The sequence below is a fragment of the Tachyglossus aculeatus genome, chromosome 9, assembly GCF_015852505.1.
Source record: "Tachyglossus aculeatus isolate mTacAcu1 chromosome 9, mTacAcu1.pri, whole genome shotgun sequence".
NCBI lineage: Eukaryota > Metazoa > Chordata > Mammalia > Monotremata > Tachyglossidae > Tachyglossus > Tachyglossus aculeatus.
In genome coordinates, this window is record NC_052074.1 from 23,191,251 (window position 1) to 23,207,848 (window position 16,598).

At 43.9% G+C, this 16,598-nt stretch overlaps 1 protein-coding gene across 3 annotated transcripts in view; it reads left to right on the forward strand.

Annotated features, from left to right (window-relative positions):
- Window positions 1-489: 489 nt before the first annotated feature.
- DPYSL5 (dihydropyrimidinase like 5) overlaps window positions 490-16,598 on the forward strand; it is a 73,961-nt gene continuing 57,852 nt past the window's right edge. Inside the window, exon 1 of one of the 3 annotated variants that reach the window (XM_038751578.1) lies at window positions 490-656. The gene's annotated coding sequence lies outside the window, so the exon portion shown is untranslated. Of the gene's footprint in view, window positions 657-3,041; window positions 3,228-16,598 lie in introns of those variants that run through there. The other 2 variants (XM_038751575.1, XM_038751577.1) reach the window with 2 other exon arrangements.

Below are 16,598 nucleotides of genomic sequence, written 5' to 3' on the forward strand. Positions count from 1 at the left end.
CACTGGACTAAGCGCCTGGGAAGTCCAAGTTGGCAACATCTAGAGACGGTCCCTACCCCACAGTGGGCTCACAGTCTAGATTGAACAAATGACTATGTTGCTAACTTGTACTTCCCAAGCGCTTAGTCCAGTGCTCTGCACACATTTATTGAGCGCTCAATCAATACGACTGAATGAATGAATGAATACCCCCCCCCCCCTTTTAGACTGTGAGCCCACTGTTGGGTAGGGACTGTCTCTAGATGTTGCCAATTTGTACTTCCCAAGCGCTTAGCCCAGTGCTCTGCACACAGTAAGCGCTCAATAAATACGATTGATGATGATGCACGAGGGGGCCGCCCGCCCGGGCTTTGTGAGGTACCCGCCTCGGGGTTGCCGTGGTAACCGCCGGGCCGCCCCTCCTCCGTGACGCCACGGGGACGGGCCCCGCTGGCCGACGGGAGTTGTAGTCCGCCCGGGGGGGCGGGGCTTCGCTCGGGGCCGCCGCCGATTGGGCGAGGCGGGGCGCGGGGCGGCGCCTGATTGGCTCCCATCTCCGCGGCCGCTCCTTTCTCCCGGGCGGTGGGCAGGGGCTGAGCGTTTCGCAGAGGTTGCTGCCCTTTCCCGCGTCCCCGACCAGCCGGCTGCAGCGGAGGCGAAGACGGCGTCCTGGCAGAGTGGGTGATGGCGAGGCGCGCGTTCTTTGCTCCCTCCTTCCCTCCATCCCTCCTTCCCTCCATCCCTCCATCCCTCCATCCCTCCATCCCTCCATCCCTCCATCCCTCCTTCCCTCCATCCCTCCATCCCTCCCTCCCCCCCTCCCCGCCATGGCAGAGGCACCTGCTGCCTTGGCAACCTCTGCAGCCCCCCCATCCAAACCGGGGGGCATCACCCCAGCAACCCCAGCCGGGGCTGCGGAGGAGAAGAACCGCTGGGGAGGGGCCGCCTGCACCCGTCATTCATTCATTTATTCATTCATTTATTCATTCATTTATTCATTCATTCATTCATCAAATACCACCATTATTAATCAATCAATCGCATCAATCAATCCCCTTTTAGACTGTGAGCCCACTGTTGGGTAGGGACCGGCCCTAGATGTTGCCAATTTGTCCTTCCCAAGCGCTTAGGACAGTGCTCTGCACAGAGTAAGCGCTCAATAAATACGATTGATGATGATGATGATGATTTAATGAGCGCTTACTGTGTGCAGAGCACTGGACTAAGCGCCTGGGAAGTCCAAGTTGGCAACATAGAGAGACGGTCCCTACCCAACAGTGGGCTCACAGTCTATTCAATCAATCAATCAATCAATCAATCGTATTTATTGAGCGCTTACTGTGCGCAGAGCGCTGGACTAAGCGCTTGGGAGGTATTCTTTCCGTCGTATTGGTCGAGCGCTTAGTGGGTGCAGAGCACTGCGCTAAGCGCTCGGGAAAGTCCAGATGGGCAACAACTAGAGACGGCCCCTCCCCAGCCCGGCCGTACTAAGCGCTTAGTCCGGTTCGATCAATACGATTGAATGAATGACCTTTGTCATGCATAGCGTATTGATTGAGCGCTTACTATGTGCAGAGCACTGTACTAAGCGTTTGGGAAAGTACAAATCGGCAACAGAGACGGGCCCTCCCCAGCCCGACCGTACTAAGCGCTTAGTCCAGTTCAATAAATACCTTTGTCATTCAATAAATGACCTTTGTCATTCATTTCGCATTGATTGAGCGCTTACTATGTGCAGAGCACTGTACTAAGCGCTCGGGAAAGTACAAATCGGCAACAGAGACGGGCCCTCCCCAACCCGACCGTACTAAGCGCTTAGTCCAGTTCGATAAATACGACTGAATGAATGACCTTTGTCATGCATAAATAAATACGATGACCTTTGTCATTCATTTCGCATTGATTGAGCGCTTACTGGGTGCAGAGCACTGTACTAAGCGCTCGGGAAAGTACAAATCGGCAACAGGTAGAGACGGTCCCTCCCCAGCCCGACCGTATTAGGCGTTTAGTCCAGCGTTCTGCACCCAGTAAGCGCTCAATCAATACGATTGAATGAATGAGCTTTGTCATTCATTCATCCAATCGTATTGATTGAGCGCTTCCTGGGTGCAGAGCACTGTACTAAGCGCTTGGGAGAGGACAAAGTCGGCAACAGATAGAGACGGTCCCTACCCAACAATGGGCTCCTCGGGGCGGGGAGGATGAGGAGGATTCAGAGCCCGCCGGATTTTGAGAAGCAGCACAGGCCTGGGAATCAGAAGGTCGTGGGTTCGAATTCTACTGTGCCCCTTATCTGTAATAATAATAATGAAGTTGGTGATTGTTAAACGTTGACTATGTTCTAAGCGCTGCTGAGTGACCTTGGGGGAGTCACTTCACTTCTCTGGGCCTCAGCTGCACAGTGGGGGCCTGTTTATTGTTGTAGTGCCCTCTCCCAAGCGCTTAGTACAGTGCTCTGCACACAGAGTGCTCAATAAATACAGTTGAATGAATGAATAAATGACTGGGACTCTGTCCAACCTGATTTGCTTGTCTCCACTCCAGCGCTTAGTGCAGTGCCTGGCATATAGTAAGCGCTTAATAAATACCACGATGACGATGCTGTTGCAAGCTTGTACTTCCCAAGCGCCTAGTACAGTGCTCTGCACACAGTAAGGGCTCAATAAATACGATTGAATGAATGAATGAATGATGATGATTATTATCGTGGCAACCCGGTGCATCTCAGACCGCCGCCGCCCTTCCCCCCGGGGAACCTCTCCCGTCCCCCCTTCATTCATTCAATCGTTATTATTGAGCGATTACCGTGTGCAGAGCACTGTACTAAGCGCTTGGGAAGTCCAATTCGGCAACAGATAGAGGCAGGCCCTACCCAGCCCGGGAATATGCGAGAACAAAAGCAAAATAGATCCTTGGGGACGGAGGCCAACGTCATAAAGAAAGCTCGGAAAGCCTGAATTGGAAGGATGCCTATCAGAGGATGGCTGCATTGGGCTAATCTCCATCATGTTAGACCTTGCCCAGCTATCTCCCGACTCATCGTCTAGTCGTGGCATTGGGCAGGGTCGCGTAAATGCCTTTTTAACCTTAATTCCTTGCATCATTCCTCGCCCCCTTCCTTCTGGGGCCTAGTGTCTGGAAAACCACTAGCAAATGTAACAGCCCCACCTGACCCGGTTGGCATCATTTTCGCAGTCCTTCGGACGCATCGTGTTGTGCCAGGGCCAAAGGGCGCTTTGAAGTAACAGGTCGGGGCCAAGTCTTGAAATGGCATCAGTGGAAGACATAACTGGGGCTTTGTCTGGGGAGGGAGGTGGGTACCCCGGGTTTTCTGGGGCTGGGCTGGAGTAACTCACCCATCGGGAAAGGACTGGCAGAGAGTCTAGTCCAATGTGGACCAAAACTGGCAAAAAATTAGGAGAAAAGCCAGTGCAGCTGAATAGGACCACACCCAGTCCACCAAAAAAGATCCCCGTTATTGTCTCCCATCCGACCAGAAAAGAAAGCCCTCCTCAGGGGCCCCTGGCTTGGGGAAGGCTCAGACTGCAAAACATGAAAAAAGCAGAAATTCAGCAACACCGTCGGGTCTGTGGTTTAATCCATCCTTGACCTCCGGTGCCTTTAACCCGTTTGGTTTGCAGAGTCGGGTATCAGGAGCTTCCTGATACTCGAGATCTCAAAGCCATAAAATCAGATGTTTATTTTAAAAGAAAACCGTAGGTCGCTACTAAAAACGATTTCCTGCTTGCGATGAAAAATTGACAGTGATTTTTAAAAAAGAAGCATGCCTTTGTTTCAGGGCTCCTGTGAGGGGCAAAAAGAGCAGAGTAGCCTTGATAATGGTTTCAGATTATTTTCAGTAAGAAATGGAAAGGTTGTGCGCTATGAAAGTTTGAACCGGAATTAATCAGGTTTTTCTTCCACTGCTTTAGAAGTCTCAACTTGGTAAATTCCCTGAGTATTCCCAAGTATTTTAGTGCAGATGTTAGTGGACCAAACTGATGTAGTAAAGTGTAATTGTTCCCCTAGCAGATAAATAGACCTTGAACCGAAAGGGTTATTTAAAACAGGTGCCCTTAATGTTTCAGTTGGTTCATATTTTTTAGATGGAGCAGCAATAATGGGAATGCAGATATTTTGGAAAGTAGCATCTGAGTTTGTTAAAATCTAGGTAGCCTTTCAAAATGTCCACCTGAAGGTCAGCAGAAAATGAATGGTCAGTCACAGTACACTATTTTTGCCTACCCCACTCATAGACAGTTAAAACCTGGGGTACAGTCAGAAATGTAATTAATCAAATTTGATGTGGAAACACCCTTAGTGTTTTGTAGGGAGCCAAGTCAGACCATGACCTGCAGGAAAAAAAAATTACAGAGCCATTTTATTACGAAATTTTGGAGCCCAGCCTAGCCCTACCCAAGCTGAACCCAAAGAGGATGAGGACCAGTGCTTGTTGATCATTTTTAGGAAAGGAAAGGGATACACCTTGTGCATACACATTCAGTGGGGTGAGAATGGACTTTCTGTGCATGTGTGCCTGCACCAGAGCCATTATGCTTTCAGGGTCTCCAAGGAGGAATGTCTCTGATGGAAGGATGAAAAAAGACTATATTCTGACCTAAAACTGAATTGGCCAAACCTTTCTGCTGTTTGGAAAAAGCCCAGAAGGAAAGTGGGGAAGGATTGGAGATGTATTCAGAAACTGCTCCTGGGTTTGGGTGTGCAACAAAATGGAAAAAAAAAAAAGTAGCTACCAGCTGCTACCGCAAAATGGAAGAAAGTAGTTGCCAGTTGCCGTTCCTGGGCTTGTTCCCAGCACATACCTACATTAAGTATGTACTAAACTCCCCAGGAATGCTCCTGTACATGGGCAGCAAAATCCAATATGGCAGCATTCAAACATGCCCCGACACATTTTGGGGAGTTGCTAGAGGTCCGGCGCATTGCATGAATGTTGCACTGAACAACTCTGCAATTCCCAATCTGTCAAATTGAGAATTCAAAATCCTAAACATTTAAAAATGCATACTTATCCCTCACTAGTTTAGTCCTGAAATGGTGTTAAACCATTCCCCTAGTAGTATTAGATCTCCACAGATCAACTGATCAATCAGTTGCATTTATTGAACACTTACTGTGTGCAGAGCACTGTGCTAAGCACTTGCCTCCTATCTTCCGTGGCTTCTCTTCACTAGAGGGGCAGGAGAAACAAGCTTCTCAAATTGCTTCCCCTATCTGTAAATAATTTTATTGCCTGTCTCCCCCACTAAATTGTAAACTCTGAGGGCAGAGATTGTGTCTATGTATTCTGTTGTACTCTCCCAAGTGGTTAGTATAATACTATACTAATAATATATAGTAATGCTTTGCGCCAGCTCTCAATAAATACTCTTGTTTGGGAAAAAAAACAATGATCTTAAAATTGATCCCTTCTGTTCTAACATCCTCCTCCCTAGAATATATCCAAGTGGTCCCCTTTTAAGATTAGATTTGCCTTTTCAAGAACACAGGGACTTTGCTCATCCCAAAGCAGTGGGTAATTGTGACCACCCTCCAAAGTGATATTTTTGTGATGCATTTATCTTTCATTATTGCTACTAGTGTACCCATCTCCAAGGCCATTTTGGCCCTGTCTGCCCCTAATGGGAGTGGCAGAGAGAGAAGATAGGGGTGGGGTCCTCTTCCTCTCCATATTCCATGCTGCTGGCACAAGCTACCTTCAGCTCGTCGTTATTCATCTGAAATCCCAGTTCAGGTTTTTATGTGTCTTCCTGCTGCCTCCCTCTTGGCTATTTTGATGCTCATTAACACCTTTAACCCGCACCATGTAGAGGTGCTGCTAGTAAAGGCACAGTTATAGGCTGTGTTGGTGTAGGGGATGACTAGCTCTTGAGCTGTGTGTGTTTTTGGGGGGGTGTCTTTAATATATCCACTTGGATTTATTTTGAACTTTAAATTGTAGCCAGCCCTGAGGTAAAAGAGAACGTTAAATAGCCAGGGGACATAGGGATTCAGTCCTACCCTAGTCTCAGTAATATCTAGGCGTGGTCTTGCCTACCCAGAAGAATTTCAGGAGAAAGAAAAAGAGGTGAAATGTTAGTGAGTCCATTTTGCAGCTCGTTAGAGGTTTGATGAAATATATGATGGAAGAGAACGTTGAAGCCTTGATCTTAAAAATGGGGTTATGGGTTTTTATTTACCTCTGCAGCTGCCATTCTTATCCCAGTTGCCGGGGTTAATTGAGAGTGGACAGTACTGGACAGTCCCTAATAGATCAGGGCATTTAATCAGCTCTTCCCACACCAGATTGTTCCCTCTTTTCTTATTCATAACTCTCTCCCTTAATCATGGAGTTCCACGGCTAAGACCCTGCCTGTCACATTAAATATTAATTGGAGTGATATTATCACCTCATGGGTCGGAACCAAATCTCATGCTTCTGTTATATTTTCTCAAATGCTTGAATGCCCACTGGGTGCAATGCACTGTAGTAAATACCTGTAGTAGTAGTAATAGTATTTATGTGTGCAGAGCACCATGCTAAGCTTTGGGAAAGAATCCACAGGTGGGAATTAGTGCTTACTCTGTGCGTAGCACTGTACTAAATGCAGTACTTCAATCTAAAGGACACAAAGGAGACTAAAATTTAGAGAATCCATTTGACCATCTGAAGAAAAGAGGTAACTAAATGGAGTTTGCATTTAGATCTGTAAATTTAGGATTCATTTACATACATGCCATGTGCCAAAGAAGCCCAAGTACTCCTCTGCACTAGAAAAATCCATCCTTCTAGTGAAGAAAAACATTTTTTTTATTGAATGTGATACTTTGCTCCTTAATCTGTTCTCCGAGAGATCATTGCTTAGAAGAAGCTGCCTTTTGAGATTTGGTTCCAAATTTCTTTTTGCGAGAAATCAACAACAGCAGAATTGTGTTTCTGAATCATGCATGTATTTGGATTCAGATGTATAATCATCTCTACAGACTGTGTCTGATATAATTATCATGCTTTTACCCCAGTGTTCGCCACAGTGCTTGACATAATAACTAAGCTCTTACTACATTTCATCATGATGATAATATTGGGAGAAAATTATCTTGGGTGGAGTCCCTTGGGAATAATCTTGTTCCCTAGGAATTTTTCTAAGCAACACAGATGTTATGTTAGCTTTATGACCACTTCTATTCAGAAAATAAGGATTCTTGGATTGAAATTCGGTTTTTTTTTGTTTTTTTTGTAGGCAGAAATTTCAAGTAGTCTGTCTAATTCTGTTAAATGTGCTTTAACTCGAAACCTTTGGTACTGCAAGACTTGTAAAAATGAATTAATCCTGTACCAAGAGAAAACGCTGTAAGAGAACATCAGATTATTTTAGCTCAGGCTTGTCATACTAAATTGCCTCAAAAAATATTAGTCATCCAGAGTTTTCACTTTGACATCCCCTGTCGATCCCAAGTAAATTTTGTACCCACTATCTCTCCCGTACAGTTAATGTACATCCCTATTCTTAGTCCCCTTTTTCTTTCCCTCTTACGTGCTCATCTCATGGGGCAGTGGCAGGGAGCTGTGGGAAATCATAGGCCTCTTCTCCACTCCTTTGAATCCCTAATCCTTGAAGGAAATAGCCGCAAACTGCAAGGAACTGCAGGAGTGGCTTTGTACTGCCCATTTCCTTGGCATCATTTTCCAATCTCCCCAACTGTGGGCACTGGAATAGATCTAGGTCTCCTTAACTCGCCCTGGCCATTTGGCCTCCCAAAATAGGTGAGAATCCCACTAGGTTAGGGGTGCCAAGCCAGAATTTTGCTAGTCCTGTCTTCACGTACTTTAAGAAGGCTCTTAGGGCCAAGGTGCTGTTGACTAGATTCCACAACTTTCCAAGCAACGGGTAATCAGATACCCTCGGCCCATATTTTGTTGCAAGAAATGATAGGGCACCATTTTAACAGCAGAACTCCCAAATTCTGTTTAAATTAATCTTATGACCTTCTTGAAAGGAAAGGAGAAATGATTATATTTTGTTGGTGAGTGCAGGGAGGGAGATGTGTTGCAGGTTTTTCCAGTTAACTAAAAAGGACTTTCCCAAGACATACGGAATAATAATAGAAACAAAACAAAACAAAAATCCTGGAAATACTGCATCTCGTAAGTATTAGTCTCACAATGGATATGTGACTAAGACGTGTTCTCCTTAGAAAATTTTGCACCACAATTGAGTTTTAAAAATAGGAGCATCATAATTTGGGAATGTTCAGAGATGTTTATTATCTGAGAATCTTCTACCTGCCCAGATTTGTGGTTCCTTGTTTAAAGCCAAAGCATTTAGCTTACAGTTGAAGTTTTAGAAATGGCCAAATACCAAACTTCTGTAAGAATGGGAGCTCCACATTCTAACTCCAGCATTGGACTCTGAATTTTTATTCCTCCAACATATGTGCCGTTTTTTTAACCAGCCTTCCAAGGTTTCCTCTGACTGCTATTTAAGACTGTTTTTCTGTCATATCCTGGCATAAACAATCCACTATCTTTGTACCTCTCCCTTCGTTGATTTCCAAATTATCTCCTTATTTTTCCAAACCCTTGGTGGATTTGCCCTAATTTCCCCAGACCGCACATCTCTGTACTCCCTTCTATTGTCTGGCCTTCTCTTTGTCTCTGTGCAGAGCGAAGACTCACTTGGTGCAAAGAGCTCTTCCTTTCTCTCTCTTGCCATCTGGAACAGCATTCTTGCACCATTGATCTGTCACATCTTAAAAATTCCACCTAAAAGTGCCATTTTTCTCGTTTCTTTGAAATCAATCCATCCAATGTCTATTTCCTTGTTTCTGTGTTATTCTGCTGAATAATTTGGATATTTTTAATGCGCACAATATTCAAAATAACATCAAAGCTATTAAAACCATAAACAGACAGGTATTCCTCTGTCATAATCCAGTCCTGATGTTAGCTGGATTTCTTTTTAAATCCCCAAAGGCTAGCAGGTGGTTGTTGGGGACTCTTCAGTTCTATTCCAGCTTCTAACACTTCTGCAAAATTTGGAAGGTTTGGAAGTCTTCTTTGGAGCAATCTCAACCTCCCGTTTCTTTGCAGGGGGAGGAAGGAAAGTGAGGCATAGATTATAACTATGATTTAAATAAGTAAAAGATCATTACAGGGATCCCTGCTCTGTCAGCCCTTGGGTGGGACTGGCAGGCCATTTTCATGCTGTAAACTGTTTTGGATTTCCTTTCAAAGAGCCGAGCTGTGCAATTTTGAATTGTGCGGCCTTCTGTGCCTTACTACTTTCCATAAACGCACAAATCAGAGTTCGTTGGTTTCTTCCTCTGCTTTCTTTTCAGAGTTATAATTTTTAGTATGCCTTGCTGTTTTGTGAGGCTGTCTAAACAGCTTTAGAATTGAAAAAAAACCATTTAAGATTGGAGTATGATTGAAAAAAAGTGCTAGGATTAATGCAAAATAAGAATGATGAGGCATGAAGAAAAACGATCGGTTGTGGGCACAAATCAAAGCCCATCTGTTCCCTTGGGTTTTTCCAGAGTGTTTTGAATTGTTACTATTGTAAAGTTGCCCAGAGACCAGGAGATGGGCCATAGTAAATATGGCCTGTGTTTAAACCCTGCACAAGCAAACCCTGCGTTGCCTTTGGAGTATTTTACAAGGCAGTTTTTGTGAATGCTTCGAGAGACCCATTAACCATGATGTGGGAGTTTCAACACGTTTCCCTTCCCCACTTCCAAGTTTGGGCAGATGGGCCAGCTTGTTTTCTTCCCGAGGACTTCTGGAAAGACGAGGAGGATGAAACTGTAGCTCTCTGGCGTTTTGGGTCCACATGTCAGGTGCGGTGAGATAGTCATGTAACTGGGTTCTGCAAGTGTTGGAGGGGTATTAATGTAGTAATAGCTGAAGAAAAAGTGAGCAGCTTAGTGCTTTGTAGCAAATAGATTTCAATCCGGCCTCTGCTTGCAGAGCCAGCTGAATGAAAAACAATTACGATTGGCTTGGTAAAGCCAGCAGGATAAAAGATAATTATAATTCGCCTGGGAAAATAGACTTGGTCACTCTCGGGGCTCCATACTCCAAATAAATTTAGTTTTCCCCTACTCTAATTTTTGTAAAAATAGTAATAGCCAAGCATGCTGTAGGGGAGATTAGCATTTTAAGGTTATGACTGATGCTGCAGTCTGTGTTCATTAGTTAATGTATTTTAAACACCCAGTGTGATTTTGGAACTATATATATATATACACACACACACTGTATGCTGGATAAAGCATACAGAGGTTAATCAATAGGATAAGTCCCCTGCACAACGAGCTTACATTCATTAACCTCCACACTGTCATAGATGCACATAGGAAGAAAAAAGGATTTAACAGTAGGGCACGGACAAAGAGCAAAGCATTTTGGTCAAATGAAAGAGATAGAATGCCCAGTAGCTCTTAAAAGTTTAAGGGTAGAAGAAGAGGAGGGCTAACACATCTCTTCCCCTGGTACCAGAGAGTACTTCTCTGCTTTCTGTCTCTCTTGCCCTTCTGAGAGACCCAAGAGAAATCCTTAAAGAAGGGATGGAAAGGATTGATTGGGCCATGTAGCTTGGGCTGTGGAGTCCCTACAGAAAATCTGTCAGTGCTTTGTCCTGTTGGCTTTAAGTGCCTTCAGTGAGGAGGCATTCTTATTACTTCCCTAAGGAGCTTTTTCCTCAGTCCAGTAGGCTCAACTGCTATGATACCTTCCTTGATATTTACATTTTTCTCTGCTCAGTTTATTCCATTAGTCACTATATTCCCTCAGTCCATCCTCTCTCCTAATTAAGATGGATGACTGTACAATTGCAAGTCTGAAAACCTTCTGTTTGGGTCATTCTGCGATGTCTTAGAGAGAGAGAGACACGTACACACCTGAAAATCCAAACATGACTGTTTTCCATTGTCATTGTTTAGGGATGAATTTGGATTTCATAAAACCTCTTTATCCCTGCTCTTGTGAGCCTCTGAATATCTCTTCACACTTCAAATGATCAGTAAATGGGAACAGAAAATAACCATCCTTTTTCTACTCCCTTGGAGACTAGTATCATTCTCATTAGTTAACATTTGCACATGATGATTAAAAAAAAGAGTATTTTCTTCCTTTGCTATTGACAGTGCTGCTGGGCAGCAGTAAAGCATGCAGCAGTGGTAGGTGAAACATGTTGTCTCTGAAGGTTCAGACTGTGATGTGTGTGATGTGACCCCAGCCTACTGGGTCTTAAGTGATAGGGAGCCAATGGGACTCATACAGTATTGACTTTAATCAGTTGTTTTTATCTAGCACTTACAGTTTGCAGAGCACTGTACTAAGCTCTTGGGAGAGTATAGTATAAGAGAATTAGTAGACACATTCTCTGCCCACAACGAGCTTGTAATCTAGAGGCGTCATCTCAAAATAAGAGCCCCTGATTGATTTGGGAATCCTGAGTTGGATGGTTCGGTGTCTCCAAACCTCCTGGCTCTGTCCCCATAAGCCAGAGCTGGTATAGCCCGGGAGCCCCCTATTACAAGCTCTTCACCCTCCTGCCCAGGAGAGGAGAACCCGGCCAACTATCATCCAAGGACATGCTAATAAGATTCCCAGTGTCAGGGCTAGGATGGAAGGTTCACCACTTGAAGGCTCGTGACTTACTTGAAACCCTGCCTTCACCTCCTCCTATTCCTCCATGGACATTTCCTCCCATGGTTAGGGAGTATGATGAACTTTTTTGGGGTATGGGAAATAATTTAGAAAATTTCCAGTAGTTTGGGGTTAAAGAACAGTTAAGGCTGTGGAAGGAGCTGTCCAACCTATCTTTGCTAGCAGGACGGAATTTTGATAAGTGGGATTGAGCTTGTATCGAATCCTAATTAAACCTAACTACAATTTCCTGAAGAAATCATAGGTCATCATCATCAATTGTATTTATTGAGCGCTTACGGTGTGCAGAGCACTATAGTAAGCGCTTGGGAAGTACAAGTTGGTAATGAACTGTAAGGAGAAATACAGACTTTAGGCAAGTTCTTCACCTCCCCTCCTCACTCTTCTCATATGAAACCCATTTTTGCGGTTTCATTTTTGTCTATTCATAGTCCTTTGCTATCCATTGTAAATTAATGATTTAATGAAAATGAGACACCGTATATGGATGGTTTAATATAGAGAACATAAAGGACAAGAGAGGGCCGCCATTCCTCCCTGAAAAGGAGTAACAAAGATAATAATAATTGTATTTGTTAAGCGCTTACTGTGTGGCTGAGCACTGTACTAAGTGTTGGGGTAGATATATGATATTCAGGTTGGCCAGAGTCCCTAACCAACATGGGATTCCAGACTAGAAAGAAGTAGGATTTACTCCCCCATTTTAAAGATGAAGAAACTGAGTCCTGGAGATGTTAAGTGACTTGTCCAAGGTCACACAGGGGACACGTAGCAGATCCAGGTTCAGAACCCAGTGTCCTCTAACTCCCAGGCCCCTGCTCTTTCCACTAGGCCAAACTGCTTCTCATGGTCTTGATGTATTAAATTTTTAATGTAGATTAATGTACATTAAAAATTTAATGTAGACTTGAAAAATTCCCTCCAAGTTGGGCCAGCCTTGAAAAACATCCTCCTTTTACGGTTACTATGAAAGCCAGGCATGGAATTAAAAGCAGTCTTGCTTTTTTTCATTCTCTCTCCACTGTATTATCTGGATGGGGAAAAAAGTGTACCCTTTTTTCCAGAGTACATATTTTTTCCTTTTGATTGCTTCTTAGCAGATGTTAGCAACTTGGACCAAGGGAAAAGCATGCTTCAAAGACAAGTGTGTTGTCAGTGACACAAACTGGCTTCACTCTCTACTAAGGTTACAACTCTGACAATTGCTGGAGTTAGTTTAAATACCACAGATCAAATGTTTCCCTTTGAAGGGAGATATGAAAAAACCCCTACTTTTTCTGCCTATCCTATGTATTCTCCAAATATAAAATATATACACAATAGGCGCACACCCTTTGTTTGCATAAGATTAAAGGACTGACTACCATTAACACCAAACTACAATGTCTGTCAATTTCCCTTGCCAAGCCACAGAGTCTGTCAGCTAAGCAGGATGTCAGCAAGCAGCAGTGTGTGACTTTCCTATCTCGCCCCTCCAAGAAAGGGTATGTACAGATGGTCCTGAGTGAAGGAGACTATTTCAAACCCCATTTGCTGTTGGACTGGAAGCCTTCCAGGGGTGGAGGATGTATGGTCCAAAGGGCTGGAAATAGCTGCCATAACCTTCAGTCACTAAAATAATTCCAGTTGAAATTTAGTATTGGAGTTGCCAAAAAGATGGCTGTGGAGGTATAAATCAAAACCAGTCATCCATTTTAAATATTGTAAGGAAGTATGAAAGACCTGCACAGTACCATTTCTCCTCTATTTTGAAATTAGAGGATAAAGGACTGGATTTCCAGAGAGAACTCGGGTTCAGCGATTAGTGACTCTCATAACTGTTTAAGTCACTTATTGCCACTGAATGCCCTCCTATGAAAAGATCACTCATTGATCTGGGAATCAGAAGACCTGGGTTCTAGTCTGAGATCAGGAAGCAGCATTGCCTAATGGATAGAGCATGGACCTGGGAAGTACCTGTGTTCTACTCTTGGCTCTGCCACTTGTCCGCTGTGTGATCTTGGGTAAGTCACTTCTCTGTGCCTCAGTTACCCCCTCCGTAAAATGGGGATTAAGACTGTGAGCCCCATGTGGGAGATGCACTGAATAGCTTGTATCTACCCCAGTACTTAGAACAGCCCCTGGCACATAGACAGTGCTTAACAAATGCCATAAAAAAGTAGTTCTGCCTGAAGATGGCTTATGTGGGTGAAGACCGCAGGAGCTCTTGGTCTGGGGAATGTTGCCTCTGTGTTGCAGACTTGTTTCTTGTGTTTATTGGCAGCAGCAATTTCTGTTCCAGCGCTTAGAACAGTGCTCCAGCACTTAGAACAGTGCTTTGCACATAGTAAGCCCTTAATAAATGCCAATTATTATTATTATTCCCAGAGGTAAAACAGTACTGGGACCCCCAGGAGGTTGGGCCATTCTGCAGTGAGCCCAAGTTGGCCTCAAGGATTCTTTGCCTTAGTTACCTCATCTGTATAATGGGGATTAAATCCTCCTCTCTCCAGTTTAGACTGTGAGCAACACTTGGGACATGGACTGTCCAGCCTGATTAAGCGCTCAATAAATACAGTTGAATGAATGAATGAATGTGTCTACCCCAGTGCTTAGTAGAGTGCCTGACAAATAATAAGCGCTTAACAAATACCACTAAAAAAGTTTAACAAATATTTAAAAAAATCATTTGATTAATTTTAAAAAGTTTCATTTCTTCTAGAAGGTAGCAGACATGTATCAAACCCAATTGTGTAATTCATAATTTAAATGTAAATTAAGATGGAGATTGACTCTTTACTCCTTTCAAGGTAGCCTGGTTATCCCATAAAAAGTTGTGCATCCATTTCTATATCATGATCCTGTTTAGATAAATCTCTGGTTGGAATATATGAGCTTTGCCTCAGTAGAGGGATTTATTCTTGGCTACCAGAGGTCTCCCAACTCTGGAAGGTTATGAGAGGACCTCCTGGCCTTGTCAGTTAGCAATGTGCTAGCCCCTCATTTTGTCATCAAGTTGACCTGAAAAGCCAGATTGGCCCCGACTTCTGGAGCCCCTTTGAAGCCAGGTTGGATTTTCCGAGGCGGCCCCAGATCAGAAGGGATTTCCTGGGCCCTTTCCAACACAGACCCACATTCCTGGGGCTGACCTGGAAGCAGATCAGCCCTCAGGGAATGGAGTACAGGGCAACATTTGTCTCATGTTATTTGATGCTTTGAAAGGCTATTTGCTGGCTCTCGCCCTTCTCCTTCTCACTTGCCGTTTGTCTTTCAGAAATAAGAAAGAAGGAACCTAGGTTACAGATTGGTGAGCTGAAGCTGCATGGCCTAGTGGAAAGAGCACAGGACTGGGTTCTAATCCTGGCTGTGCCACTTGTATGCTTTGTGACCTCGGACAAGTCACTTAACTTCTCTGTGCCTCAGTTACCTCATCTGTAAAATGCTGGGAGCCCCCTGATTAGCTGGTACCCACCCCAGAGTTTAGAACAGTGCCTGGAACATAGCTAACACTTAATAAATATCTTTTTTTAATGTAACCAGTTGAAGCACAGCACGAGAAATATTTTCTTGACTCAGAGGCTGATATTGGACCAGAGAGTTATCCCCTTTGTCCCTCCATCTCCCTTTCCAAACAAGGAAAGTGGAATCTGGTCCATTCCGCCCAGCGAGAGTACTCTCTTGATGGACACAAAGTGTGCAGAGCAATTCTTTTAGACCTGAGGAAAGGTTGAGTTTGCTAAATTGAGAATCCACTAACTAGCATCCTTCATATTTTTCAGCAGCTTCATTTGAATAGTAGGTCTGTGGGAAAGTGGTAGGCATCTGAGGAACTGAGGCTGTGTGGGAATTAATTATTTAGTTTAATGCTCAAATTCAGTGTAATCCGGCTGTGTGAGGGCTGGCACTCAAAACTGGGCCATTTTCCCTTGGGCTTGAGGATGACACCATAATGCTGAAATTTACCCTTGTGTGTGGATGGGGCTGAGAAGACCAAGGCAAGATCAACAGTCCTTTCCATTCCTTGTATATTGAAAAACATTCTTGTCGTGCTTGCTATTGGCAGCACCTAGCCCTGTTTCACCTTTGCCTCCAGGCTCACAATCCTCTCAACTTCTGCTCCAAAAGAGCCCTCTCTTCCCTGATTGCTCTCATCTACTTTTGATAGCTCTGTGTTCACCATCCAGCCTCTATGCGGATATCGTATCATTCATTCTATGCACATGCCCCACCCAGGAAAGCTATGTTGAGATGAACTTGGCTTCGGTGCTGATATACTGATTATTTAGAACTTTATTTATGATCCTGTCTTGTCGCTTGATGTATGACCCCAAGACTTTCTGATGGAATTTTTGAGTCAGTATGATGAGAGCTCCTAGGTAGGTCCAAGTTTCAAATCATACGGAAGACTGGATGGTACTTCTGTTTTAGAGATTTTTAGTTTGGCCTGAATCTTTATGCTACCACAGCATGATCCATTTTCTCAAGATGTAGTAGTCTGTTTGATTTATCAGATCAGAAGAGAAGCCATTTCAGAAATTGGAGGGCCTTCCAAGAAAGTGCCCTATCTCTACTTCCCAATTTATTAACATCATCAAATGGTTTTTTGAACTCCGGGAGTAGAATGAAAAAATCTTAATGTCCTTTCCATTTTTTTCTCTACCAATTGTTTAGAAAATAATTGTCATCTGTCTCAAATTTCAGCCTAATTCCTCACTGAGATTCTGAGGTGGAATCAGTCCAGCCACAGATTTTGCAGCAATGGAGAGCAGGGAGGGAATATGATGTTTGCTACAGGTAGCTTGCTCACCTTTCTTCTTCAGGATGATAGTGACAGATAAATCTTTGAAATTTTTTGGCATTTCCTTCTGCGTGCCACATGTTCAAGAAAAGTCCAGAAAGATGTCTAAGTAATCCCCTCATCTTCTCAACAAAGCACTCCATCCTTCATGAAATCCTCTTGGACTCTATT